The 27,902-nt window shown below is 47.5% G+C and overlaps 1 pseudogene across 1 annotated transcript; it reads left to right on the top strand.

Moving 5' to 3' along the window:
• Window positions 1-2,524: 2,524 nt before the first annotated feature.
• Window positions 2,525-14,216, top strand: LOC149336108 (uncharacterized; annotated as a pseudogene). The gene is made up of 5 exons (XR_016284148.1): window positions 2,525-2,661; window positions 7,792-7,927; window positions 10,509-10,642; window positions 12,553-12,661; window positions 13,610-14,216. The product of XR_016284148.1 is annotated as an uncharacterized LOC149336108 (transcript).
• The last annotated feature ends 13,686 nt before the right edge of the window (window positions 14,217-27,902 follow it).

The raw sequence follows: 27,902 nt of genomic DNA, 5'->3' as shown, positions 1-27,902 counted from the left end.
GAGGGCAAGTGACATCCTGCGACCGAGCCATATATATATATATATATATATATATATATATATATATATATATATATATATATATATATATATATATATATATATATATATAGGTCGCCATGTGTAATTTGCAGTGCACCAGAGAATATGGTTACTACACACTGAGCTCATGGTGGCCTCAGTTGCCTATGTGCCATAAAGTCCAACACTTTCTGCTTGCCACTGGCCACGATGGGCAAGTTGTGATTATGCCACAAAGTCATGTGCCCTAGGTGGAAGGTGAGCCACCAGTTTTTCCGCTCGCATAGCACCCTGACACCAAGAAAATAGCCCGCAGAATAAGACGAAGACAGCGCTGACTAGGTTGGTTGGTTTATGGAGTTTAACGTCCCAAAGCGACTAAGGCTATGAGAGACGCCGTAGTGGAGGGCTCCGGAAATTTCGACCACCTGTGGTTCTTTAACGTGCACTGACATCGCACAGTACACGGGCCTCTAGAATTTCTCCCCCAAAGAAATTCAACCGCCGCGGCCGGGATCGAACCCGCGTCTTTCGGGTTAGCAGCCGAGCACCATAACCACTGAGCCACCGCGGCGGCCAGCGCTGACTAGCAAGTGAAGGTTTATTACTGCGACGTGAACTACAAATTAACAGATGACCGAAAAGTGATTCAGAGCATACGCGCTGTGAACAAAAGTCGCGAGAAGAAATGCTCAGAGTAAGATAAATCCGGAGATCAAACTTCCCCAGAAGTAACAGCTCCTTGTAGAGTAGTAAAATTGAAAGTGTGCAGCAATGCTATAGAAGCCTCGATTTTTTCTCTTATGCATCTGTGTGTCGGCCAAAACATCTTAACACCGTTTTCTTCTATGTCGCCACTTGATTCGTTTAAATTCCCGGGCATATCGACGAGTATCACAGCCCTGCCTGCATTTTTCCGATTGGTATAGCCTCAAACAGAGCGCTAAATCTCCTTTTCAGCATACCTGCCTTCAGCGATGTACTACAACAAAATATGTGAAAAGACCTCCAACCAAGAGATGCAAGAGGTTTAAAGCATTTGACAATGCCCAAACTGAAAAGTTTCCCAAGTTATCGTGTTATTTGCGTCAATATCATACGGCCATTTTTGTCTTCTCGATCTGAGGTGCGCTATGAAGAACACTACAGCACAAAAATACCCTTGTTGCTAGGGTGGGGCTTCTTCGTCGAAGCACTGCATGAAAACCTTTCAGAACTTCCCGGAAAAATACAACTCAGGTCAGTTCAGTGGAACATGTGGTAAATAAAATTTTTAATTTTTTTTAATTTCTGCCTATATTAAGAACCAAGCAAACACATTTTCAGCATACGCTGTCACGTTAAGGAAAAGTAAGTTGTCCAACAATTCTTACAAAGTGGTGAGGCTTCGTCTTGCTAACAGTGGGAGAAATTTACTGCATATTTCAGCAGCGGTTAAGCCGCATGAAATGTACAGTAACTATAGGATCATCAAAGGTAGGTTGGCAAAGTACGCGTCATGTGAAACAAAAAAAAACCTACCTGATGTGAATTCAGTGGTCGGAAAAAAAATTATAATCGTAAGGCACAATATCATTTTTAATTTTCACGGGGCACTCCAAAAATTTATCGGTTTATGAGAGGTTCACCCGCCGCGGTGCCTGTGTGGCTTTGGCATTCAGCAGCTTATCATACCAAAGAGTAGGAATCGACTCCTGGCCTCAGCCGCAGCAATTCATCGTCGGAAAATTGCAAAAACGTCGGCATGCTGTGAGCGATGTAATCATAGGGTAAAGAATCTCACTTTGTCTAAATTAATCCTGAGTCCTCTAATTCCCCGAAGCCTCTGTATCGTTTCGGGGCATTCAACTACACACAACGAAGGTTTCATACGGCTGGCGCTTTTTCGTGATAAAATTTCGAAACGTTCCCTGTGTCCTGTGTTTTTCTGAAGGCGATCAGCTTAATTGAATTGCATCTCGTTAGTACTTGGTATATTCCGGCACATTGCTGATGTAGCACTGCCATTGTGTGTAGGCTCTCTGGTGACTACAGTCTGTTTATTTACATTGGTTGAACGCTGCATGCTAAAGTCAATAGACAAAAGAATGTCCTTAATTAAAACTGCGGCCGTTCTTCCTGAATAGCAATCTTGCTTCTTTTGAACCATTGTGATGTTATAAAGCAAGGCCCTGTCCAAAGCGCCATAAACTATCCAACTCCACCAAAACGGGCACCCATATGCTTCTGATAAACGATTTTCGGGTTTTCCATCGGGCATTAAAAGCTATTTGAAAGAACAGGCATACCAACAACTTGGTCAAAGACTTCCAGGGCTGTAGCGGACTTGCATCAGAAGCACCATGCTATCTGTCTCTTCTTCTATGCTGCTTATCTCAGTATCTCCTTTTTCTAATCGGCATGCATTCACTACAACGGCCCTTCTGTCTCAATGATAAAGCGATTCTCCGAAGCTCACGTGCTTGTCGCGCCGAATGTTGCGCACACCTTGCCGTGATTTTCGCAAATGGTCTGGGCTATGCAGTGGTGCCCTGGCGTTATTGGTGGACATGACTGCCCTGTTTTACGTCTTTCCCGTAGTCATCAGGATGTTAAAATCAAGCGCAACACTTCTGATCGTCGCATGGGCAATTCCGATTGGTGAGTGTACAGGTTGATTTTTGTTTTGTTTTTATACTCTTTTTTTTTGCATTTCCTCCGTAGCAATAGAACCAAACATTTGCGAACCTGGAACTTAGTCAGCAGAGAAAAAAGTAGAATGGCTGCACAGTGGCACGAAAAAGCGTTCCCCGAAGTGCATATTTCTTTCAAGTTTGAATTTTAACCTCATGTTTAACCTCTGTTGAAATATTTACTCGCTTAGGTATTGTACTTTATTGACCTTTCTATTAGAACAGAATAAAACAGGCGCCTAGAGTAAATTCAAAAATCCATAACATTCAATACAAGGAGCCCGATGTCGATATGCAAATTTTTCACAAGAAAGAGGGAGGGTGGTGGCATGTTAACAGGGCTGAATACAAAATTGGTAGCCGCCGCAGTGGCTCAGTGGTTATGGTGCTCGGCTGCTGACCAGAAAGACGCGGGTTCGATCCCGGCCGCGGCGGTTGAATTTCTTTGGAGGAGAAATTCTAGAGGCCCGCGTACTGTGCGATGTCAGTGCACGTTAAAGAACCCCAGGTGGTCGAAATTTCCGGAGCCCTCCACTACGGCGTCTCTCATAGCCTTAGTCGCTTTGGGACGTTTCAGTTTCAGTTTCAGTTTATTTCTCACAACAAGTACAGGGCATGTACGAGGTGTGGCGGGGGTGACGGGATAAAAGCTGCGTCAAGGGCAGCTTGACTGGCCCCGTCTCCCCGAACAACATGGCAGCAAGCACGACAGTTCAGAAGGACATAAAATATATATGGTGGGAAGAACAACAAGGAACAAATGGAAAAAAATATACGAACAAGATAAGTGCAAAAACAGTGAATGAGTACATTAGTTAAAAAATACAATCAAATCTTACAGTATAGGTTAGTTAATAATGTCGAATAATTTTTTCTTGGTTAGAACCCGCAGCTGCTCTTCCGTTAGCTTATATTTGTTAAGTGTACTAGGCAGCCTGTTTCGAAGCATCTGGAGACCGTAGTTAGTACGTGATCGCGGAACGTGCCAGTGTTCATGGTGGCGGGTGGAGCGAGATGATATGTTAATCTGCAAGTTTGCAACGGCTCGTAATGTTGTTATATTTTTATGGATTTCAGATTTCAAAGATGCCAGCAACTGGCGCTCATAAAGCGTGGAAATTTTAGTAATCTTGTATTTAAGGAATAACGTTAAACCCCATAAACCAAACCAAACCAAACTAAAATTTGCAATTAACGAACTACATTATTTTTAGAGGGACACTGCAGACTTCTTCATCCTATATTGTTCTTCGTAAAATTTGTCAGTGGAGCTTTTCTGGTAACTTGAAGTGTCTTCAGCAGCAGAAGGCTCATTTATCATTGAGAAATTAAGACAGACAAAAATTAACCATTGTTTCCCCGCAGCTTAACTCACTCTCGTGGCGTGAAGACCTAGAAAGGGCCTGGTATTCGCTGTTTTTCAAGTTCTTGGCTACGTGTCCTAGCCTCACGGATCAGCGATGCAGAAACTGCCTTGAAGTCACCGCAGTTTTAATGCTTCCGCGGATGGAAGTGTTGGTAGTTGCATTTCCTATTTTGGCCTTTCTCAGCTAATAAGAGCTTCGTTTTCAGTGGAATGTTTCTTCATTAAGACATGGTTACTATATAATGACATCAGCCACTTCAAATTAGTTCAAATTAGAATCTTTAGTTATGTTGACTTAGAATGTTTCTTCCCGACCTAAAGCGGACAGAATCCACAACGCCCTAATCCGCAACCTGAGCGACGACCTCATACAAGAGCTCGTCACCTTTCTTAACAAACATTGGGAGGCGGAGACGGTTCCCGAAGATTGGAAACACGCCGAAGTAATAATGATACCTAAACCTGGTAAAAAGCTACAAATTGAAAACCTCAGGCCTATATCACTCACGTCGTGCCTTGGCAAGCTTTATGAACGGGTTGTAACTTTCAGACTGCAAAATTACATGGAAGACAACGACTGTGTACCACATACCATGTTCGGCTTCAGAGCGAAACTCTCGACGCAGGACGTTCTCCTCCAAATAAAAGAAGATGTCCTGCGAAACGTACCTCGGACGGGAGAAAATGTCATAATGGCCCTGGACATCAAGGGGGCATTCGATAACGTCAGCCACGAAGCGATCCTTACGGGCCTAGACAACCTGGATTGCGGACGCAGAATCCACGGCTTCGTCAAAGCCTTCCTGTCCGATAGAACTGCCACCATCGGCATAGGAGACCTTCGATCGGAAAAAATTCGCACTCCAAACAAAGGAACACCCCAAGGGTCAGTTATCTCACCCCTACTCTTCAACATAGCTATGATAGGCCTAGCTCGAAAACTAGAGAACATCGAAGGCATCAGGCATGCAATGTATGCTGACGATATAACAGTCTGGACAAACACGGGCTGTCTCGGAGAGAAGGAAGAAAGGCTACAGCAAGCGGCCTCTTGTGTAGAGCAATACCTCGCAGAAAGAGGACTCGCATGCTCGACCGAAAAATCGGAACTGCTGAGAGTCTGAAGAGGCAAGCAAAACCGGATCGTCCCAACCAACGAGGACCTAAAACTCAACGTCTACCTAGAAGGGACGCCCATACCCGAAAAGACAACAATAAGAATTTTGGGCATGTGGATTCAATCCAGCCAGCGCAGTACACACACTTTTACCCTACTGAAAGCAACAACGCTACAAGTCGCACGCATGATCACCCGCATCACCAACAGGCGACATGGCATGCGTGAAGAAGACACACTAAAACTAGTCAGAAGTCTAGTAGTTAGTCGAATCACGTACAGCCTACCCTACCAGTGCCTCAACAAAAATGAAATACAACAAGCGGATGCCCTGCTACGCAAAGCGTATAAGACAGCGCTCCGACTACCACGCAACACGTGTACAGAAAAACTCATGGCCCTGGGATTACACAACACCTTTGAGGAGCTACGAGAGGCGCAGCTTGAGTCGCAAAAACTCAGGCTGTTGCAAACAACGACAGGAAGAGCACTCCTGCAGAGGCTCGGATACCGCGAGCAGATGTGAGAAATGTCGAGGACGGCAACGATCCCCGACGAGCTTCGCAAGACCCTCAAGGTAGCGCCAATTCCAAAAAACATGGATCCCAACCTCCATCGAGGCAGAAGAGAAGCAAGGGCCGAATTCATCGAGAAAACATACGCTCCTCAAGCCACGACCGTGTATACAGACGCGTCCTGTCCGTGTATACAGACGCGCTCGTGTCCTGTCTTCACCTTACCTGTGTCTTGTTTTTCGCGCTACGTTTTTCGAAGATGCAATTGCTCCGACTAGCCCAGTTTAGCTTACTTGTGCGCGTCTTGGAGAGGAGGAGATACCAAAATCGCTGTAGCGGCGGTGGTCGATTCGTCTTTACGCGAAATGACCAGCGCGTCTCTCCGATGCTGCACAGCTGCAGAGTCCGAGGAAGTAGCCGTTGCTCTAGCGGTGGCGGAGGGCTATAGAACCGGGCGGTCACTAACAATACTTACGGACTCTCAAACAGCCTGCCGAAATTACATGAATGGCAGGATAGGTCGTCACGCGCTCCGTATACTCCTCGCAGCGAGTGACAGAATTAAAAACCGGGAAGAACAAAACCACAAGATCCGACACAAAATTTTGTGGGTACCGGGGCACACGGGGGTGCCAGGGAACCGAGAGGTCGACAGGATAGCTCGAGGATACGTTACTTTCCGAGCTTCCGATGAGACCGCGGAACTCGCGCCAGCACCCAGGGAATACTCGGCCATACTACAAAACTATAGAGGCAGAAGAATGCGATATCCCCCACCGCACAAATCTCTCAGCAGAGAGGAAGCTGTCACTTGGAGACAATTACAAACAGGCTCTTTCCCAAACCTACATATACTAAACAAAATGCACCCTACGATATACACGAACAAATGTCCCTGGTGCGACGAAAAACCTACACTATACCACATCATATGGGCCTGCCAAAACATAGACGTGGTCCCCAAAATACAAAACCCGAGTGCGGAGCAGTGGGAGACTCTGCTGTCCAGCGACCGCTGCGAAGACCAACAAGGTCTGGTACAGCGAGCTCAACGGGCGGCAGTGGCCAGCGGAGCCCTGGACTGAGGGCAACCGACCACTGATTAGAGGCGGACGACTTCGACAGAGAAGGCTCCTGGGGGTAGAACCAAGACGTCTCTGAAGATGCCCCCAAACCGCAGGAAAAACCATTAGTGTAAAAAAAGTTTTCCCTGCCCTTCCCTTCCCGACCTAAGCCCGTATTGGTGAGCGAGTCTGCGCGATATCATTACAAAAACGCGTGAATAGTAAACGGTAGACGGAATAACTCGAAGAAGCGCGTTACCCTCACCGTGTCATCACATCTTCCAGAAAAAAAAAATGCTAGGAATGGAAGGGAAGCCTAAAATGTTGATATGGTATAGGCAGACGCTTCTAGGAGAAGGGTCGCTGTCAGCCCACAATCAAAAATCTTTAGGAGAAAGGGCTTGTTCCAGGGTTTTATGTGCCGCTCTCAAACGTCTTAATGATGTGTGCAAAGGCGAATGCCAAAGTTCGGAGAAAAAAACAAGCAGGTTTATGTGAAGAAACATCGCCAGAAGCATGTACTTACCCCAAAAAAGTAGTGCATTTCGTTCTGCTGATGCGTGGTACTACATATGTTGGAAAAATGGACAGATGGTTAAACGAAAGATTGTATGAGAATCAGTACAAGACTTAAGATTATCCTTCAGCATCATCCTACGTTCATTGTATGGCACATAAGCGCTCACCGAAGCTCGGAAAAGACCTTGTGCTAGACAAGGCTGAAGATCAGTTAGCGAGAGAAATATTAGAAGCCTTGGAAGTAAAAAGGAGTGGCGAGTCATGTGTCCCCGATCCATCAGTGTGTTTACACGCGAAGGAGCTGGCGCACCTTGAACACAACGCGCAGACTCAAAAATAATATTGCACCCCGTTCTTTCTTGCGAGCTGTGCATGACGGCACAGATTCACTAAAACTGTCTGTGTATATTTCACTTTTTCTGATGCAACCTACAACTTTCAACATTTAAGCAAGTTTATTCGTTTTTGTTTCATTCATTTTTTTGCTAACTGGAAATTATCCTTTTCTATGCTGGAGCCATCTGCAGCGTCTGCAGGCCATTGTCAATCCGCGCTTGCTACACATCAAGAGCGATGGGTCTTCTTCGGGACTTGGTCAAGCCTCCATTTGGAGAGATCGACCAAGACAGCAGCATGCAGCGAATCTGTTCAACGTAAAATGCTCATTTGTTGTTATTTTTATATTACCTGGGTCACGCAACCCATAACAAGTACAAAATTTTTAGCGCTTGCAAACGAGGACGAACGGCTGTCTTCTTCATGTTCGTCCACGTTTGCAAGCGCTAAAAGGTTTGACATGAGATACCAAGTGGCCCGAACAGCCCCTTAAATGCGCCCCTGCCTCATGGGCAATGTCTGTGGCGATTGGGTAGACTACCATCAATGTTTTTCTCGTTGCGGTGTACTGGTGCAGGCGGAACCAGCCATGCATTCATAATTTGAGAAATTGCCCCACTTGTGTCTTATAGCCTGAATTAAACTCTTGGAATTCCAAAAGTAGCCTTGTTACCACTGTACTGAAGGTCTGTGAGCGCTTACAGGTTTCTGTAACTGCGCACCAAAAGAAAAAAAAACAGTTACAAAAGAAAGCCAGCCCAGTGGGCAGTTTCTTTTGTGTGTGTGTGTGTGTGTGTGTGTGTGTGTGTGTGTGTGTGTGTGTGTGTGTGTGTGTGTGTGTGTGTGTGTGTGTGTGTGTGTGTGTGTGTGTGTGTGTGTGTGTGTGTGTGTGTGTGTGTGCGTGTGCGTGTGCGTGTGCGTGTGCGTGTGCGTGTGCGCGCGTGCTGAGCGAGGAGTATATAAATGCTGCTTTATCCTTGGAAGTGGAGCTTACAACATACATCAGAGTCTAGTTGATTGCTTGTCTTTCTACGTGACCCTATTTTCGTAAATTCGTTCAGTTCTACAAATAATCGAAATGCTCCAACTAGACTGCCATACAATACTCCTTTTGGGGAACACTACGGAAAACTCGCGGTTTACTCGGAGTTCCCATTCCATGCCTTTCTCACTAATGTGCCACGCTCACAACGAAGCACGACCAGTCTAGGTGACAGTGCTCTAGATCGCCCATAGTTTCGCAGCTCATCAAGAGAAGTGTCACAGTACGGTGGATCCCTTGCGAACATTCCTGCGTCTAGGCACTATAGAAGTAGTATAATAGTAGAGGTAGTAAATTTCTCGTCGTGGTGTCCCAGTTGAATTCAGAAAACTGTGTCAGCTCAAGTGCGTTCTTCTTCGGCCACGATTAGACAATCGCCTTCTCGAACCTCTGTTCCGTCAGCCAGTCAGGCGCTTCAAGATTGCGAAGGCTTACATTTCTCAAGGCATCTGACCAGGCTAGCGAAACAAAACCACACAGGCTTCGCATTACGCTGCCATTGCCTATGTGGCAGCCGCGGCTACCAGATATGCCCTCTGCTCTTTTCGCTGCTTCTACGTCGCACCTTCTGCGGAAGACTTCGCGCGGGACAAAACAAGGCACGAGGCACCAGACAAGCAGTGTGCGAGCCGTTTGGCCGCTGCCGCTTATCTTGCCCAGAGGCTCAGTGCCAGAAGGAACCCGGCTCGGCAACCATATCACCGTACTTACCACTTCTTTACCAACACAGACTTAAGAACGCGCGAATCTATGCCTTCGGTCGAAGTTTTAAGGAGTAGTCGCAAAAATTGGAGACGTACCATTAGCAAGTCACGATGGTCTAACATTCCACTTCGAGCAGGCAACTGAATCTCCGCTAGCGTACTAAGGGATGCGATGTTCTGCAGAGCACTGTTGTTAGATAAACTTTAAAGCTGTTCTTGAGTAGTTAATGTACGAAATTGATCGCGGCGCAAGTGCTTGTTCTACGTGCTATGGCACTAACACATGGAGGTTACACCGTTCTTGGCTAAAATGCCGAGCTTAGGCACCAGCCAAGAGCACCGTACATATCGTCACAGTCCGTGTTCGTGTCGTTCCAAACATTTGCTCACGTACAGGTGAGCCAGGCGAAAGTGGTTTGTGCCGAGTCCTTTCACTGATACCGTCTATTTCATTAAGGGGGCCTACGAAATAATTGCGGTCGTAGTAGCAGGGCTTCCTACTTGGGAATTTTACCGATATGTTGGCGTTGCTGGCCGCCTTCCCGCTTTACGTCATAGGCACTCCTAACACGCCGAGTGCGCGGCATTCTACCGTTTTGTAGTAAACACATGTATATATTCCAGGATACAAAGGGTGGGAAGAGGGAGTATTGGAAGGAATGCGAGCCTTTGTTGCCGATCATTGCCCCAACTATCCTCACATTTCCCCCTACGGAAACCAGAGAATCGTCTCATCTTAATAAAGGGTGCTTCCTCGTTCTCCTTCAGTTCAACCGGCATCTCTATTTTCAGAGAAGTCGCGTACAGAGTTAACCAGATTGCTACACGCTTATTTGCCACAGCTTTGTGTTTGTCTTTTGTGTCTCTATGAAGGTAAACTGCGATGAAGAATTATGCAGCGTTACCAAGACACGGATATGTAAGACACACACACACTGATCCTATCTGTGTCCAATTTGTCCATGTCTTGGTAACATTACATATTTCTGCATGTCATGCACGAAAACCCCAAGTGTGTACCTTTTCAGTTCCCTGACAGTTGACGAAACATACTTAACGACGCGAAGTTTTCAAACTGAATGTTTATTAAGTAAGAATATGCTCCCCTACAGTAACACTGGCAACGAGTAATAAAAATCACTTGCCTTACAGACGCTTTCCATCGCCTTCTCATTGCATTTCCATCGTGAACGACTGCGATCTCGAGCAACAACAAAATTTCACATACCTCGAGGACGCCTACAAGGTCTTTCATCGCGTGGTTTGCACTCAAGCGTCATATGAAGGTAAACACGTAACCTGATAATCATACAAAATAACAGACTCCTTGAAAGCAAGGTCGGCCGGTAATTCAGCCTCGGGAAAAGCTGGCGCATGATCCGGAGCTATTAAATAATGGCTCCTTTAGATGGTGTACTACTACCTCACAGAAGCTGCCAAAATTTGCAAACACAACTCTGTTATATGCCTAACTATCACATCAGAGTAACCTAGAACCATCATGCTAACCTATTCATCATTAGCGCACCGCACAATAAAATTATCCTTGGATAACGAAAACTTTTCACGAGATCAGGTTCCAGGGAAATCAAGAAAAGATCGAGAGCTCTCCAAACAAACCAAATGTCCATGTGCGAGAAATTTGTTCCACTAGTGTGACTCAGGCTTCTACCTTTTCCCACCGATTAGTCTCTTCATGCATACTGGTCAGGTTTTTTGTCTGCTGTCCTATTTTCAGGACTTCCTGTTTTTTGTAAACCTGCTGTGTTTTTGTTTTATAAATCTTCCACTACGTAAGTCCCGCTAAAGTACGCCGAATGCCCAAAATAAATTAAATTGCGCCGACAAGGCTGCTCTAACCTAACGGAACTACACTGCAGAATTCAAACAGCGCGAAAAAGACATAAACGCGGGAAAAATACAGACAAGCGCTTGTATTTGTGTGTTCTTCCCACGTCCCCGTCTTTTTCGCACTGTCTGCAATCATGGATTACCAACTCGCCCAAGCGTCTGTTTTTACCTGTCAGAATTTCTAGCATGGTTTGTTGACCACACAGAGGAACCAGTTCACTCGCTTTCTCACTCGGATACTAATCACGCTGGTAGAGACCCTAATTCTATTGAACATATAACAAAGCTTAGAAACTAACATATGTTTTCCATAATTCATCTCTCCTCATAGCAGATGATCATCATCATCATCAGCCTGACTACGCCCACTGCAGGGCAAAGGCCTCTCCCATGTCTCTCCAATTAACCCTGTCCTTTGCCAGTTCCGGCCACTGTATCCCCGCAAACTTCTTAATCTCATCCGTCCACCTAACTTTCTGCCGCTCCCTGCTTTGCTTGCCTTATCTTGGAATCCACTCCGTTACCCTTAAGGACCAGCGGTTATCTTGCCTTCGCATTACATGCCCTGCCCAAGCCCATTTCTTCGTCTTGATTTCAACTAAGATGTCAATAACGCGCGTTTGTTCTCTCACCCACGCCGCCCACTTCCGATCACTTAACGTTACACCTATCATTTTTCTTTCCATAGCTCGCTGCGTTGTCCTTAACTCAAGCTAAACCCTCTCTGTTAGCCCCCATGTTTCTGCCCCATAGGTGAGTACCGGTAAGATACAGCTACGCCTCGTTTAAACCACAGCTTCGTTTAAACCACATACGTGCTGGGAAGGGTAATTTGTTTATTGCGTGTCGGTTAAATCATAAAATAGTCGGGTTTTATACGAAGCTTCCGGTGTTTATAAATGCTTCCCATTTCATTACAACGAAGAGAAAACTTTAACTTACTTTTATTCAGTGCCACTAGTTTTGAGAAAAAATTCCAAAGTATTCAGTGGGTGCAGTGAGCGTTGCAAAGGCTTGATTGAAGATCACCGAGTTTTTTGTCTTGTAATGATCGCGAATTCGGCTTACGGTGACGATTAGAAGGAGCGCAAACCATAAGAAATTATTTCGTCTGTATTCGAGGTTCGAGGGAATAAAATTTCAACCTTTATCATCTACGTACTGTATAATAAGGTACTTTCTTCATTTCCAAAAGTCTATTTTTATATCTTCTGAAGGCTGCTGAAATTTATCCGGGTTGCCAGGAGTTTTGATCACGTTGCATGAAAGCACAAAACTTGAGTGACATGTACATCGCTCTTACAAAATTAACTCGGGATCACTGCAACGTTGTCGATACCTCTAGGTCTTCGTAGCTTGTGGGATTGCCTGGACTGACCAAGAAGAAAAAAGTGTGACCGCAGTATGGACTTATTACTCAGCCCCGTGATGGACGATGCTATACGGCAATGCACGTGAGTCCTTTTATTTATTCCTTGCGTGTGTGTGTGTGCTCAAGGGGTGTGTGTGTGTGTGGGGGGGGGGGGGGGGGCTCGCAAATGATTGCCTACAATATTATGCACTTGATGCCACATTTTATCGCATAGCAGATTTCCCGTAACTAGAATTCATTACAGAAACCGTAAGGTACTATGGCAGGTTTATTACCTTTCACCCTTGCAGGCTGTATTGGATAGCGGCGTTTCTGAAAGTATTATAACAATCACTACTCAAAACACTAAACACATTTTATATTGAAGTAGACGTCAGTACAAATGCACACAAGATAACAGGATGATGTCATTGGTCATATCGTCATCATCCGCCCATTCGGTACGTGACGCCACAAATACTAATTAAAATCGCTAATTATCTCAGCTATGAAGTTTATAACCAACTATGACACGTCTCCAATCAAAACTTTTTCATTTCAAACTCAACGACTGAAAGGCGGCTCAGCTACTTCCTCAGGGGTACCTGAGGGCTGTGGCTAGAGTCTTGCATGAAGTATCAAGTATGGAATAGACTCTTGTATGAAGTACGAAGGTGGGGAAACAGGAGACCGAAAGAAGGAATGCGGCGCTGTGAAGGGCGTGGGAAGGGTAGAGGACGCTGACACTAGGTATTAAGGCTGCGAGTCACGTTGTCGAGCTGTGCGATGACGATCGCATGCGCCTTTTCTTTTTTCTGTGTAGGTTGCAAAGCGAAGTACCTGCATGTATAAAGGGGTTACGTTTCCTTTCGTGCGGTTGACGTTGGTTGAGGTCATTTGAATGCGCCAAAATTCGAGTATGAGCATTTTTTGGCAATTTGCTATGAACCTGTTGTCAAGATTGTTATGCAGGACTGCGACAACCTCAAGTTCGGACAAACTTGTGTCGCAACGTCTGAACGTGCGTGACCCTTCGTCCCCTCTTTTGCAGAATGGCTCAAAATTATCGCCAGTGCCTCGCCGATGTCACAGAGGACATCCCACCGGAGTGCGAGGAAGGCAAAACAGCATTGAAGAAGATCGCCGCAGCAGCTGAAGACATCATGTGTCGAACGTTGAGGGACTTCCAACCGACGCTGCCTAAGTCGCCGTCTACAGCAACAGAAAAGAACACTACTCCTGCGGCGTTTGGAATATCTCCAGCATCAAGTTCGCATCGCAGTGATAACGCTCAAGGATCAATTTCTGCGGCACCGCGAGAATCAACCAGCGATGGATTCGCTGGGGTCATTAACCCCAATGAAACGGCCCCAATGAGCCCAACCTCCGTGTTAGTACCCTCAGCAGATACCAGACCTTCGCAAACGTGGACAGCAGTGGTACGCTCCACAGTCACTTCATCACCTCAGGCGGATGAAGTCATGCCTGCAAATTCATCCCTAAATTTGGACGGAACGAGAACTGGCGGAACTGTTGGGGAGAACTCAACGAGGAATGAGGAATCTCAAAAGCCGAGCGCAGCGTCTAAGTGTCGCAATGGAGTACCGATGTTTGTGTTGTTTAGCGCGTGTCTCTTGTACATGTTGCACGGTATATAAATTCTTATCGGTGAAGCGGATGCTTCCTTCTCAAACTTTTTTTTTTCAAATTCGATGGCTTCTAAATCTCAAGCAGCAAATCTCTGCATCGCGCTCAAACAGAGAATGAATGATTCGTACCCGACAAACTGCTTGGAAAAAACGCATATCGGAGTAGCGTCAGGAAAAATACGAAGCATCATCATGTATGATATTATACATGGGCCGGAAGTCAGCTTATTTTAAATTGTGATATCCAGCAAAGGTGGAGCCCTGCAAACAAAGAGGAAGCTGCGATGTCAGAACCCTAGACCCTGCCTACCACTGCCAGGATCGGTCAGTACGCTGCTATGTATCTCTGCATCAAGGTACGTTTACTGAATGGAAGGGCAGAGAGGTCGGCCGGAAAGATGAATATCTGGCCTGCTACTCCGTACTACAGAGGAAGAACAGGAGAAGAAAATGGACCGTGATGAATGAAGGTATAGTGAGAAGATAGATTAAAATATATATAGGCACATTTCGTGGCATTGCAGTTGCGAGTCTAGGCTCGTGCCGCTCAAAAAGCGTGAAAGCGCCCATATTGCATGCCAGCATGTTTCAGTGTTTCTCACAAAAAATGTAACAATTCTAAAAAAACGGCTGTCCACGAGATCTTAGCCTGTCTTCAAGCTGCAACCGTGGATATACTCTCACTTGGGGCTTGGCATATAGAGCCTTTTGCTACCGAATACGGTGCGGACGGAAACTTTCGAACTGTTTTCACATAGGTTCGGTATCATGTTAGGCGTCTGGTTCGAGGTCTTACGGACGATGCTCACTTTAGTGTGAGGCCGATGGGAGATATTAATCTCAGATGTGCTCAGATATCCGGGCTGATTAAAAACCCGTCGGTACCAATTTATCGAACAGCTTGCCGTACTAGCCGCCGCGGTGGCTCAGTGGTTATGGTGCTCGGCTACTGACCCGAAAAACGCGGATTCGATCCCGGCAGCGGCGGTTGAATTTTGATGGAGACGAAATTCTAGAGGCCCGAGTACTGTGCGATGTCAGTGCACGTTAAAGAACCCCAGGTGGTCGAAATTTCCAGAGCCCTTCACTACGGCGTCTCTCATAGCCTGAGTAGCTTTGGGACGTTAAACCCCATAAACAAAACCAAACCAAGCTTTCCGTACTACCACGGACCCCTTCTCGTGAAAGCTCGTTGGTTAGTAAAGCTTTCTGAAAACCAAACTCCTTAACCTTCAGGTCCTAATGAACTTAAACATGTTTCGCTTTGATATTTCCTTTTTAATAGAGCCATTTTACAGGTGCCAGTAATTTAATAGAGTCGACGATTCCAAGACGTTCAGCGCAAAAATGCTTTATACCGTTTCCGTTTCTTAATATTATCTTTATAGGTTCCAGTTTAGGACGTAAAGGCGCAAAACATGAAGGCGAAGAGCGTTACCGACTGAACCAATGCTTCCTGGCAGCCTTGAATAAAGCTACGCAGGAACTTCAAATTCACGCACCTGCAATAAAAACTGGTGCACAGGAGCCGAATCATGAAGTGGGAGCCGCGGGTTTATAGACAAGACACTTTAGAAAGCAGAAAAGGCTCTAGGACGTAACATCTGCAGTGACTAAGGAAAAAACGCGCAGCTTTCTATTACACACCCGACCACACATGTCTATACTGGGGAATGACCGTTACGAAATTCCAGTGCGTCGCCTGACGGTGGCCGCCGGGTTCGAGAGGGATTCGACATGATGCCAAGAGCGTGGAATCCGTATCCATTCCAGGCGAATGGACATGAAGGTGTGCGTGTTTCACGGTGGCCACTATACGCAGACACTTGTGTCGACGCTTTACCATCATGTAAGCGACGGCTATTGTCAGTGTCGCTAACATAAAGTGCTGCACAGTCAGAACCGCGACTTTCCCCAGCCGCAGAAAAGCGAGCCTACTGGACTGTCACTAAGTAAACTTTAAAAACTCAAATAGAGAAGTTCTGCGTGGGGAGCAGTGATTTCTATCAAGTGTTTTCAGCACTTGATAGAAACACCAGAAATTGAACAACATGAATTATTTCACGACATTTCGGTTGGGGGCCAGCCTTTCTCGAGAAAGGCTGGCCCTCCATCAAAAACCCCTGGAATTAAGTCCTGTTATGTTTTCTAATTACTGGTGACTTTATCTGATATTGATCTATCAGCTGCCAAGAAATCACTTTTGAAATATATATATATATATATATATATATATATATATATAGATTGTGAGAGAATGAAGTACTTGACTGCTTAAACGAGTATAGAGCGAAATATACGCTTCGTTAAAGGAAACATACTTGACGTTTCGATCGGAAGAGCGATCTTCCTCAAGAGACTTGTAGAAGATTCCCTTGAAGGAGTTTTGGAAAAGATCGGTCTTCCGATCTATCGAAACGTCCAGTCAAACCAATATGTTTCCTTTAACGAGGCGTATACTTCGCTAAATATACATAGGCACCGATATTGAGTAATGTCTGAACCGCAACGGCCCCGATTGTGGTTGGAGTCGTCTCACGACATTCCAATGCATTGTATTCCAATTCTATTCTAATTCTATTCTATTCCTTTATAGCAGGTGCCGTTTTTGGTACTACTACTGGCTAGCATTTTCTACTTTCCAGCTATTGATGACGTCACATCGTTTCTACCAATCGAAAGTTTTGTAACGCCATCTTTTTGGGCGCCGCCGTGTTTTAGTGCCGATGAGCCAGCTAACGCGTTCGCATTAATGGAATATAAATGTTCAGTGCTTTCGTCTCTGTCGTCCGCAGTCGTTTGTCAATTCTCGGCGTTCTTTAGCACTGGTTCATCAAACATTCTTTTAGGCACACGAAAGAAAAAAGCGGCCTAAAAAGTACTTAAATTGCAACGACAGCGGTGGCGACATCTCCAGCCGGTAATCTCAAAACGCGCGATATTTTTTATTAGCACTGGTTTCCATGGTAACCTTCACAGCTGGCTTCAGAACAATGACTCCAGTGCTTCCTCGCATGTCGAGCCATTTAATAAACAACCATCGCACCCTCATTACTCTGGCTGTTCTCAGACAAGCGCGGCCCCAGTCAAAATGCCAAATTGAGGTACTGATCTATTGTGTTTCACCTTCTGGGGCAAAAGGCTCAATTATAGAACGCTCCAGAAGCTCTGCATTCTGCATTGACGACGAGCTTGCTGCGGACCAAGAGTTCTTCGAACCTTTGGTAAACGACCAAAAATGGCAAATTTTGGTATTTATGGAGGAATTTACATAGCAGAGATGGCTGAAATGCACAGAATAGGGAGCAAATCAGGCCACCACTTCTATTTTAAGGTGGGTACCTTCAGTTTATGACCATTTGCTGGTTTACAGTGAGCTGCGGGGGATCTTTGTGCCGATGAGAATTTCGCATTTGCAGCTATAACTTCTAAAATTTTTTTCAAATGGCACTGTTCAATATACCGGGTGTTTCAGCGAACACTAAAAAATTTTCAAGAATAGGCTTTTTGGGGTGAAAATATGGCTTTTGCGGCATAGTATTACCCATGTTGGCGGGAACCAGAAACCTGTCGAATCGTCCTAAGTAGTAAGCTGATTAACTAATTATTAATAATTAACTAGTTAACTAGTACGGTTGGGCGCCTAGTTGCAGTTAGAGATTCGTAGCCAGTCGTTAATAATAGCCGTATCAGTTTTAAGAACTTCGAAAACTCGATTACCCTCGTCTATGTAGCTGGACAAAATCTGGCTTTGACGGGCGAAAATGCATGCGCTTTCGAAAGCATGCAGGCAAAGCAACCCCTCCAGTGCACGTAACTAGTCAGAAAAGCCAAATTTTGTCCAGCCAGAGCGCCACGGGTAATCGCGCTTTCGAAATTCTAAAAACTGGCTAGAAATCTCTGATGGCAATTAGGCGCCTAACTCTAATAGTTAACAAGTTATTTATTAAAAATTAGTTAAGCAGCTTACTACTTAAAACGATTCACCGGTTTTCTAGTGTCCGCCAACACTGGCAATACTATGCCGTTAAAACCATACTTTTACCCCAAAAAGCCTATATTTAAAAATTTTTAAAGTGTTCGCTGAAACCCCCAGTATACTCACGCTGTGCGTGTGCCCCAAGCGCCACTGCTCCTCAAAGCGGCACATGCTTAATTGTTACGCCATACTGGAGCTACTGAGTCCATGGAAGTGCGAAGAATCCCTCGAGGGGGGTCATTGTAACGAAAGGTAATTAAGACAATTTGCCTTTTTTGCTCACTTCACAGAGAGTTTTTCCGTCGCTTCCCACCGCGATATAGTCTTGCACTCGATGATGCGCACCTTTGCGATGCGATTGCAGGACCAGCCTAGCCCCCTTTTGTCATTGCGAGTGTTTTCCTCTGAAGTATTAGCTTTAAATCCTGGTCAATGAAAAATCTATTTTAATTAGAACGAAATAAATAATTGGCGCAGTTTTATGTACCTAGTGTTACCCCAAGGCTAAAAGCGAACAAATATGTTTCTTGGGATAAATTTGTCGAATGACAAATTTGTTCAACAAGGGGAAGCTTTGGGCCAGTTGGTCAGACATGTTGGGGAGGAGGAATAACCGCAAACTTCTCGATCTTCAGTCCTGTCAAGTTTGCGGTTATTCCTCCTCCCCGACAAATTTGTACGTCAGATTTTTCACTCCGTAAGTCTGAGCATTGTAAGCTTCTGCCCAGTTCAACGCAATGCCTGTTGATGTCAGACGGCGGGTGCTGGTCGATCAGACTGAAGGACTAACCAGCAGCAGATTATGGTTAACTTAGAGCAGATGGTTAACTTATCGCTAATGGCCCCACGTCGCAAAAGAGCTGGCGCCGTTGGCCACGAGAGAAAAAGCTGCGAAATATTGGGCGTGGTTTAGCTTTGGTTAAACCTGGACACACACGATGGCTGCAGTTGGCCGAGTGGAACTCGATCAGTCGAATTGTAAAGTCAGACTTTCGCCGTTGCGTTTCGCTGGGCTTTCCTTCATCTTCGTCCCTGGACGGACGTGGATTCACTCTCTACCCCTTCTCCACTCCTCCCCCACTCGGTGTTGCCGGCCCGCCGCGCCGCCGGCAGCTCCTCCGCACCACGTGACCAGCCACGGTGCAGCCATGGTGGCCACCGCGCCGCCACGCTGAAGGCCCGAAATGCTAGCGTAATGTAGGGCGCGGCGCGCACACCAGCTGCGTACTCTGACCTAACGTCACGCCGCGAATGCACCCAACAGAGGAGACGGGCGGCGCAGCAGCGAGGCGCGCTGCGCCCACACCAGCTGCGGGCTATGACGTCACTCCGCGCATGCGCACAGCTGGCTGAGCGGTGGTGCCACGGCTCAGCGCGCAGCCATGCTGACCTTGCGAAGCCGCTTGGGTAGTGTAGCTATCGCTATAAAATCCTCGCAGAAGCAACCTAGGTATCAGATGGACCACTACGTGTCGTGACCTTGTGACGCCATCACAACCTGCCCACTGGAATGCGAGCACTCTGTCCGCTGGATTGTCAGCAATCTGGCCCCCGCGGCAGAGGGCAGTTAAAGATCAGCCGCGAGAGAGCTTGTTCGGAAGAGCAACGTTTCACAAGCCCCAGCGGTGGCAGCACCAGCCATCGCAGCAGTAGCGGTGCATCCATTAACCGCTGCACTACTGCACCTGGAGTGGCATGAGGACTACCAGAGATATATGACTGCAAAGTAGAGAATGACCAATGCCGCGTATGTGGGCATTAACCCATTAACGCATTTTGTTACGCCGATAAGGCGGAGCTTAAATGTCACCTGCAGTTTTTCCGGCAAGGGTTTCTTGCAAAGCGTGTTGCTCAGACACTTTGAGAGGGCGAACGCCTTGAACGGCATCTATGCACATTAGGACCTAGACCAGGGGTAAGTGAAGACTGGCTGACCTGTGCTGGAGTCAGCACGGCGGAAAAGTCGGCAGAGACATTTTAAGACTGCTTCAGTGCGAGAAGACGAAAGACCGCCCGCTCACATTGCGGCCGCAGTCGCCGCGCTGCGTGATGTATACCCGATGCCACGCAGCTGCCAGTTCTGCCTCTCCGTCTTAAGGGTATGACGCGATAGGTAATGGGTTAACTTCCATATAGACAGAATTGGTCTTTCTCTATACTCAAGATTCATAGATCCGTGGGAGTCCTCATACCACTTCTGACGCGATGGTGCAGCGTTTATACGCTGCGCCAATGCCCTGGAATGGCAGATGCTGCCATCGGGGGAGCTTTTGCAATCCAGGTTCCACTTCCCGAGCAACCTGAAGCAAACGAGTAACCTGGATGGACGCCATCTTTTATGGGTACTGTTAGAGATGGGGCTTCTATCCCACCGCTGCCACCAGTGTTGAGAACGGGCCACACGCCCACCGCTGGAACCAGTGTTAAAGATGGGGCTTCTATCCCACCGCTGCCACCAGTGTTGAGAATGGGCCCACACTCCCACCGTTGGAACCAGAGTTGAAGACGGAGGGTTCCTGGAGAAGACTAACTCGTTTAGCCCCACAGGTACCGGCTCCGAATGACGTTGACGGACTGCGTTATCGAGGAAACTGTACAGAAGGGTTTATTCTACATATTTACAGATGAGAATCGAATGCAATGCAATCCTACGATCACACAACAACATCCCGTTAAATACGGTTCGCTTTCCCTAGATCCCTGACTGGGGAACTTGGTTCGAATAACGTTGTCCAATCGGATGGGCCATTGATGACGCTGGCAGTACCACCCACGGCACGGGGCGGTGCTGAAGCTCTCTCGCTCTCTCACAGCTCGGGGGATGAGAAGTGGAAGACAGTCATCAAACACAGATGCGTCACCTTGACCACTGCTGCAAGTTTTCTGTACGTTGCCTCCGTGGGAAAGCAGAATCCCGCAGTCTCCTTGCAGGTGGTTGAACCTTCTCGAACTCCCCCGCCGGATGGCCGAAGCACGAGACCCATTCGACACAGCGTCTTTCAATTAGCAGCCTCGCTCAGCGTGACCTTGCGTAGCATCATCCCGTTCGGTGACCCGAAGGCCGACTCGGCCACCGTATACCGCTGCTTCCGCCGTGCTTCATGTGCATCTCTGCTTCCAGCGTTGCTGCTGCTGTCCCAAGTTCTCGCCGCATCTTTGCCTAACGACGACACTCGTCTGACAGTAATTTCTCCCAGGCCCGTGGGAGACAGCGTCCTTCGATCGGTTCGGAGGTTCGGTGATTTGGAGTGCAACAGCCCCGGCCGTCATCGTCTATGCTTCTGCCGCCGGCGCCAGGCCTCGTCATATCCCTTGCTTTGCGATGAGTCACACCCGGCTCTCAGGACCACGTTGTCCACTCTTAACAGCTCGTCCGCGGCCCGAAAAATCTCGAATGGCCAGCGTTCACGACCGCTGGGCAGGAAGAGATGAGGCCGGAGTCGGGTGGAAGGGCTGGTTTCCAGAAATGGCATCCAAGCTCGAACATTCAACAAAGAATGGCATCAGTGGACTGTTCCACGAGACAGGGCAACAAGCAAGCGCTCGGAATCTGCCAAAGACCCACCAGGCTTCCCACAATGACAAAAAATGTTTTACTAAAACATGATTGGATTTTGGCGCAATTTTGGTGCCGAGAAAGCGCAAAATATCCCCTTTGAAATCGCCAAAGACGGACTGCTTGGACCAAGGTTAAAAACAAAAACCCACACACAGTAGGTGGTCCTACCAAGTACTCCTGTCTACAACAATCGGCTGAACCCATCAGCATTTCCGTGCGGTTTTCCGTTCCTGAAACGCATCGAGAAATTCTGTTTTTGGAGAGCAGGACTCCGTCTAAGCAAGCGACCATTTTTGGGGGGACAAAACTGTCATAAGCATGTTTGAGACGATGATCAGTCTCAAATATGAACTTTGCGCCGTTCAAGTAGCTCTGGTAACCCGACAACATCTGTGCCGTCTAAACCAAACGCGCGCTCTTTGTCTGAAGCGCTGAACGCTTCTTCTCTACAGGTCAGCCTGCGGCTGACGTACTGAACATGGTGCTCTTCGTGGCCGTCGCCAACTTGACTTAAAATAGCACCCAGTCCTCTATCACTGGCGTCACACTGAACTTCTTTAACAAAATAAGTGGCCCGAATCAAAGGTCTGGACACGAGCGCTTCCCCCAGACGAGTTTTCTCTTCGGTCATTTCAGTGTATGTCAGTGAGGCTCCCTTTGGTAAGGTGTCAGACAATTAAGGGATCTACGCTCCGTCTACGCGACGTTAAGCGTAGTTCTACTCGAGCTGCACTCCTGTTAGTGCCCTTATCTCTTGGTAGCATGGGAAATCAACACCTGTGATTTCTAACTCAGTGACGCCATAGCCTTTGTCTAAGGTAAGGAAAAAAAACAGTAACCTCCGATCGACTTGTTTTAATTGAAAAGTAGCCTTTCCCTGCCTTATTTCATAAACACACACAGAAAAAAAAGGAATAAAAAAAAACAGCTACTTCAAATCGCCACGCGGGGGGGAAAGCTGACTCCCCGCCGCCGAGTTGAAAGGATTAGTCTTTCAGACGTGCCCGCCGCGGTCGCGCTTTGACTGATTGTACTGCGGTCATCTCGTGACAAAAGCTACTGAAAAAAAAACGTCCCTGACTTCCGCTTTCGCATCCGCGCCCCCTCGACGTGCTCGGAAAGCCTTGGCAGTGCATGCAATGTCGATGACCGACTCTGGACGACAAGCAGTGACCAGCGCGAGAAGCTGCTCCCTGTTCTCGCCACAAGCACGAAGCTCGGCCACCCTTTCGTCCTGCGCGATTCCTAGAATGGGGTGCCAAAAGTGAAGGACGAATCCCCCTCAAGTGCGCCCGCCGAACCCGCCTGCCTGCGTCGTCTCGGTTGTTCGACGCCTGCGTTTGCATGCGCTGAGTACCGTGCAACCTGGCGCCTCCTGTTTTGTCGGGCCGCCTTGCCCTTTCTCTTACGGGCCCTTTGTCAGGACGACGCGGTCTAGGTTTTCCTGCAGGCCGATGCCCCTTGATGCACTTCGCGCTTGTTTTGCTTGGAAGACGCGCTCTCCCCTTTTCATTACTGCGGTCAGCCTTTGACTCGCGTGCCGCCTGACCAGTAACTGCAAGCCTAAGTTTACGAGGCGCAACGCGGGAAGGCTTCGCCTTTCTTTCCACCGCATTTCTTTCTTTCGCACCTGTCCGCGCATCCGAATTTAGGGCTTTGAATTTGATCCGTTTCCTCTTGGTTCTTGCCCTTTTTCTCTTTCTGCGCCTAGACTGTACCGCGTGCGTTTCTTGATCACAACTAGCTATCTCTAGTTTTTCCGTCGCACTTTGGAAATTTTCCTCGAATTCAAAACTGGCCTCTCCGGCTTTGCAGCAGAGTGCCAGCTCCACGCAGCTGACAGACGGACATGAAACTGCCCCTGAGATCCCTAGCTCATTCCTTTGGGGGTTGTCCTCTCCAGCTTGCCTGTCGCTCTGCGCGCCATTCTCTGCATTGCTGCGCTCAGCTACAACTGAGCCCGCCTGGCTGTCGCTCTGTGCGTCATGCTCTGCATCGCAGTGCTGAGCCACTACTGAGCCCGCTTGCCTGTCGCTCTGTGCGTCTTTGTCTACATTGCAGTGCTCAGCTACAACTGAGCCCGCCTGGCTGTCGCTCTGCGCGCCACTCTCTACTCTGCAGTGCTCAGCTACAACTGAGCCCGCCTGGCTGTCGCTCTGCGCGCCATTCTCTGCACTGCAGTGCTCAGCTACAACTGAGCCCGCCTGGCTCTTATGGCTATCTTTTTCCTCGGCAGCCTCGCACTCTTCTTGTGCCAGTATTACCAAGGTAGCCTCTCCGGAGCCTTTGTCACTGAAGCCACTGTGACATCCCAACTCGCTCTTACCGCGGTTGTTACTCTCAAAAGGGGTTTCCGCTGTTTCTACCTCGAAACCTTTTCCGATATTAAAAACTCCCTTTTCGCGGTCCTGCCGGTTTGACGCCTGTATCGATTCTACTGAAAGTGTCGCGCTCGCAACTGTCCCGACAAAGTTGTCCGTTGCCACTCCTACCTCACCTGGAGGAGAATCCTCGCACTCGTGTCGTTGAGACGCTATCTCGGAATGCTCTTTCTTAGCATTACGTCCAACTACACTGGACACGGTCTCGGATTCTGCGGCATTCCTTGGACTACCGCACCGGTTGAACGCGTTCTCTGCCACTTCCCTCGTGGTGTCGCGATTTACCAACGCGGCTACGGTCACAGACTTTTCGGGTCTTATCTGCGGACCTATTTCATAAGCATCGCTTGCTCTTTCAGGACTTCCGGCTCTCACACTACCGCCCTTTCTTCGTATTTCGTTTTGAAGTTCTAATATCTTTAGTTTCCTTGTTTCAATTTCAACCTTCCACTGTTGCCGTTGCCGTTCCTTCTCTTTTTCCCACTCTCGATCAGCTTGCTCCTTACGTGCTTTTTTCTCCCGATCGGCTTTCTCTTTAGCCTCCTGGTCGGCTTTTACTTTGCGGGCTTTTTCTTTTTCCCCTTGTACCAAATTCCACGTATCTACCAGCAACTGATCGTTATGCTTGACTTGTTTAAGAATGAATTCGCCCAATTCAATTTTGGTTAGTTTGCTAGGCACTTCAACTGACAGTTCCTCGCATATCAACAGCAAGTCCGACTTATACAACCTCATTAGGTCCATGACAACGCTTTCTCCGCTTTGGCTCTGCTAACACAACAATGCCTTGAGAATAACCCCTCTCAAACGACAAAGCCCTGATTCCCAGTCAAGATTATTCTCTGAATCTTAAAGCCTGGCGAATCCCATAGCAAAAGCCAAAACGCTCACCCGTGGAGAAAGTACGATGTCGCACGGTCCATCCCAGCTGCTGCCAACCAGTGTTAAGAACGAGGCCACAAGCCCGCTGCTGGAACCAGTGTTAGAGATGGGGCTTCTATCCCACCGCTGCCACCAGTGTTAAGAACGGGGCCACAAGCCCGCTGCTGGAACCAGTGTTAGAGATGGGGCTTCTATCCCACCGCTGCCACCAGTGTTAGAGATGGGGCTTCTATCCCACCGCTGCCACCAGTGTTGAGAACGGGCCACACGCCCACCGCTGGAACCAGTGTTAAAGATGGGGCTTCTATCCCACCGCTGCCACCAGTGTTGAGAATGGGCCCACACTCCCACCGTTGGAACCAGAGTTGAAGACGGAGGGTTCCTGGAGAAGACTAACTCGTTTAGCCCCACAGGTACCGGCTCCGAATGACGTTGACGGACTGCGTTATCGAGGAAACTGTACAGAATGGTTTATTCTACATATTTACAGATGAGAATCGGATGCAATGCAATCCTACGATCACACAACAACATCCCGTTAAATACGGTTCGCTTTCCCTAGATCCCTGACTGGGGAACTTGGTTCGAATAACGTTGTCCAATCGGATGGGCCATTGATGACGCTGGCGGTACCACCCACGGCACGGGGCGGTGCTGAAGCTCTCTCGCTCTCTCACAGCTCGGGGGATGAGAAGTGGAAGACAGTCATCAAACACAGATGCGTCACCTTGACCACTGCTGCAAGTTTTCTGTACGTTGCCTCCGTGGGAAAGCAGAATCCCGCAGTCTCCTTGCAGGTGGTTGAACCTTCTCGAACTCCCCCGCCGGATGGCCGAAGCACGAGACCCATTCGACACAGCGCCTTTCAATTAGCAGCCTCGCTCAGCGTGACCTTGCGTAGCATCATCCCGTTCGGTGACCCGAAGGCCGACTCGGCCACCGTATACCGCTGCTTCCGCCGTGCTTCATGTGCATCTCTGCTTCCAGCGTTGCTGCTGCTGTCCCAAGTTCTCGCCGCATCTTTGCCTAACGACGACACTCGTCTGACAGTAATTTCTCCCAGGCCCGTGGGAGACAGCGTCCTTCGATCGGTTCGGAGGTTCGGTGATTTGGAGTGCAACAGCCCCGGCCGTCATCGTCTATGCTTCTGCCGCCGGCGCCAGGCCTCGTCATATCCCTTGCTTTGCGATGAGTCACACCCGGCTCTCAGGAACACGTTGTCCACTCTTAACAGTACCATCGAGTATTTTCACACGCACAGACGGGTTTTCGCTCAGTTGGGCAGGCAAGGCTTTCGCCATAAAAGCACCACGCGTATGGCAACCAGCTCCGCAGAGAAAGTGGAAGTAGGTTGCGTGTCTTTAATAAGGGGCGACTCTTTAATGACAGCCCGGATAGGATAAAAATAGAGTTTTTACTTGAGTGTTTTTAACCGAAGCCTCGAAGGTGACGAATGTGTGATTGAAGTTAGTATGCCTCTTCAGACAAGGCGCATCGAAAGTGTGCGGCAGCAGCTTGTGTTTACTGTGGACGACAAAGGTTGGTCGACGAATGCAGGAAGGTCTAAATGGCGCGACCGTTATCTTCCAGTGCCATCGTCTCCCACGCAGAAGGGACCGAGTCGAGCAGTGACAGTGGTATGACAAAGGACGTGAAAAATCGAACGCCTAGAATATGAGAGCATTTCCTTCCGTCTGTGAAGACTCCCTTGTAGGTGTCTACCGAGTTTGTCTACCGAGTCAACTCTGCATCTTATAGGCGACACTATTAAGAAAATACAGCCGACGGTGACACACCTAGTCTTACCAACATTTCTAGGCTTCAAGACAAGTCATTAGCGCCCTCACGAACCGCTAAACGGTGGTTATTTATTTGTACATTTCTGCTGCGCCCCAAGAGCTGGTTGCAGAGAGGAAGATGGGGGAGAGGATAAAGCAGCAGGCTAGTGCAAGAAACATATTGAAAATGCTAGTGCAAGAACAATTGAAAATGTTCCTAGAGCATTCCATACACAAGAACTTTTTTATAAACACAAAATACTCCCGGTAACTAAATTGTGCACCTTTCGCCTCAGCCACGCACTTAAGCGCGAAATTATTAATCACACGTCCTTCCTTCATGAATGCTCCAACATTGAAGTAAACTATAAAGTACACAACACAAGAAACGTCGATCAGTGGCACATTAAAACATACAGAACAACATAAGGCTGTCAAACACTTGAAAACATATTACCGCGTCTACTAAATGCTCTTTGTGTCAATGACACTGACCTAAAAACCACCTCACACAGAAAGCTTTTAGAATATTTTTTATTTACAGATACTGCATTGAATCTGTGAACCGAACTGACTGTATTGCACTCTTCATTGCTTTGTTTGTCATTTTGTTTTTCTTGCGGGAAGTACCTGTCACGATTTTTTTGCAATATTGTATTTAGTTTGAAAGTGTGCCACGGTTTTGTTGCCAAAGTTCGCAGCTGGGTGTCCATGGCCAAGTCAAGCGGTCCAAGAGGCCGCTTTTACTATGAGCACCCTGTCACCATGTATATTGTGGTGGTAAATAAATAAATATCAAATCAAATAGCAATGTAATGCATCGAAAATAGAAAGAAATAACAAGGTTAGGCAACTCAAGTGCCGAAGAGGACAGTTGCACAGAATTATAGATCTGATAATTAAGCTCGGGACATAGGCAGAGATAGGCACTCGGCAGCTGTTCAGCAGTAAGTTGCAGTCACTGATAGTGAGGGGATAAATGGCGCTTTGAAATGGGTTACCTTGCATTTCACTCGCCTGAGTGTCCACGAATGATCAAGTCTTCACTATATAAGAAGTGACGGAAGCCAAAAATTGAATTTGTTCATTTTTATTTTGCATAATAAATTTTACTCA

The sequence above is a fragment of the Amblyomma mixtum genome, chromosome 7, assembly GCF_055824585.1.
Source record: "Amblyomma mixtum isolate Tamu chromosome 7, ASM5582458v1, whole genome shotgun sequence".
Lineage (NCBI taxonomy): Eukaryota > Metazoa > Arthropoda > Arachnida > Ixodida > Ixodidae > Amblyomma > Amblyomma mixtum.
This window is presented reverse-complemented; position numbering and strand designations above follow the sequence as displayed.